This window comes from Micropterus dolomieu, linkage group LG07 (assembly GCF_021292245.1).
Source record: "Micropterus dolomieu isolate WLL.071019.BEF.003 ecotype Adirondacks linkage group LG07, ASM2129224v1, whole genome shotgun sequence".
Taxonomy (NCBI): Eukaryota; Metazoa; Chordata; class Actinopteri; order Centrarchiformes; family Centrarchidae; genus Micropterus; species Micropterus dolomieu.
The window spans coordinates 31292377-31295194 of NC_060156.1; positions in this window are offsets into that span (position 1 = coordinate 31292377).

A 2818-nucleotide genomic window follows, 5' to 3' on the forward strand; every position below is an offset into this window, starting at 1 on the left:
TTAGGTTGTCCACTAATCACTCCTCTTATCCACATGTTGAAGTGTCCTTGGGCACTTCCTCCTGATATGGTGATGGTCAGGCCAGTACCTTGCAGGGTAGCTTGCTGCCATCAGTATGTGTGTAAAAATTAAAAGCGATCCATGATTTTACCATTATCTTTATCATCATCTCATAATATAAGCCTTTATTGATCCAAAAGGGAAGATTCAGGTGTTGCAGCTGCACAAGGACAGAAATAAGTACAATTAAAGCTGCAAGCAGTGTTGGTTGGGGTGTGGCGCGGCCGGAGGTCGGGAGAAGTGCCCTGAATTGTTGCACGTTTTGGACCGGACAAAGGTTTTAAATGTCACTTCCTGTGTACCCTGGGTGGTGCTAGACAAGACCCTCTAATTATATGTTGTGCAGCAGTAGGTGAAGTGTGGACTGCGCTGTGAAAATGCAATATAAATCAAAGGATTTTTGTCAGAAACGGCTTACTTCCTGTTAACAGTGGGTGGCGCTATGACGATGAGTGAATATTTTCATGTTCAAGACGGTACTGTTATCAACAATGTAAAGTTTGGTACAGATCTGAGCATGTACACTGAAGTTATAATAACTTCCTGTTTTATGGCAAACCATTGATCTATTATGCCACGCCACGGACATGCCCATCAACGAAAATTTAAGACGATCCAATTAATTCCCTAGGAAGAATTCGTTAAAGTACGGACCTTGTAAAAGGCCATAAATGGACTGAAATTACACATTAAAATTAAAATGGCTGACATCCTGTCTGATTTCAGGTATGACTCCAAGAGGCTTTTTTGTGCGTCTTGGGATGATACATGTACCACGTTTCGTGCATTTTGGTGATTCAGTGCACAGGGGCTGCATCTTTGAAGGGACACTTCCTGCTTCCAGCAGGTGGCGCTATGAGGATGAGTGAATTTTGACCTGTAGATGTGTTCAGTGCATGACCCTTATCAAATGTGTTAAATCTGGTAGAGATATGAGCATGTACAATGAAGTTACAAGAACATGGCGAAGCATCGAACTTTGACGCCACACCAAGGACACGCCGTTTTCCAATGTCTTAAGGCTCTTCTGAGACTGTTTTGAAGCAGGTGAGGCAAATATGTTGGGAGTGGTACATAACAGCATGAAACTTGACACTGCATGTTGCCAGCAGGTGGATCTATGAGTGTTTGTTGGCATATGGATGTGTTCAGGGCAGGACTCTCATCCTACATGTACAGTTTGGTGCAGATGTGATGATGTACACTAAAATTTAAACTCCCTTTTTTATGATCAATCATTGATTTTGGACACCATGTCACTGACGAAAACTCACAGATAGCACAACTTTTCATCGTCAATGTCTTTAGAATCTGAAGTCGATCAGATGAATTCTGTAGGAGGAGTTTGTTAAAGTATGCACCCTGAAAAATGGTTTAAAAAAAGGCTTATCACACTTTCAATTCAAAATGGCCAAGTTTAGGATATGGGTTGTTGAGGCTATTTTGTGTCTTGATATGATACATGTCCCCACAAAATTTTGTGCATGTAGGTGAACTTGGCACAGGGGCTACGGAACCATTTTTTATTAGTTAGCACAAAAAGGAGAAATTAATAACAAGTAAATATCGTGGGGCAGGCTGCACACTCCACTGCTGAAACACTTCTGATATGCTTCCAGTGGACTTTGACACCGGGTTATGGACACATCAAAACTGTGGCACAGCCGTAACGTGTGGATTCCTGGCGTAATCCTTACAGTTTTAATAGGTTTCTCGCATGTTCATGCTCGAGCCCTAATTAAATACAAAAGGTAGGAAAAATATACACGCCACGTGGACCTGCCTGACATCATCACCTTCAAGACAACAATGCTATATTCCCCATGCACTTTTCCAGCAGACATACACACGAGCTTAGCTGCAGTCTTTATTCACTGACAGACTTTAACATTTACTGCTCACCCTTTACTCTGATCTGCTGTATTCACCTGCCGCTCGCTCTCTCTCACTCAGCTACACACTCACTACACTCACCAAAAGCATCGATTCATCAGTGACTGTGAGTGGTGGTGATAACTCTGCAGGACTAGAGAACAAAAGAAACGCCTCTGCCCCTTATTGGGAGTATTTTTTATATTTTTTATCAAGTCCTCCAGCAAGAATCTATGGAAGAAGGGCGCTTATTTCCTGTCTAATCATTACGTATTTAAACCCAGCAAGAGAAGTCATTTAATATCATTATATACCATATAGTTCAATTCAATTCAATTCAATTTTATTTATATAGTGCCAAATCACAACAACAGTTATCTCACAGCGCTTTTCATAAAAGAGCAGGTCTAGATCATACTCTGTGATGTTATTTACAGAAGCCCAACAGTTCCCACCAAGAGCAAGCACTAGGCGACAGAGGCAAGGAAAAACTTCCTTTTAAGAGGCAGAAACCTCGAGCAGAACCATGGCTCAGGGGGGGGCCATCTGCCTCGACCGGTTGGGGTGAAGGAGAGAGAGAGAGAGAGAGAGAGAGAGAGGGAGAGAGAGAGCAGGAGAGGAACAGAGAGAAAGAGAGAGAGGGATGGAAGGAGAGAGAGGGGAGGGAGGCAGCCTACACAATATACACACAGAGGTACAGACAGTAAAGGTGATGTTGCTATAGACTAAATGAAAAATGGCACAGATATTTATAGTAGTGTTAATGATTATAATAACAATAATAATAATAGGACTAGTAACAATAGTCGTTGCAGCAGAGGGTGTCGAGCAGGAACACGGGGGCAGCAGGTGACCCGCAACCACAGATCCAGACTCCACAGCTCCA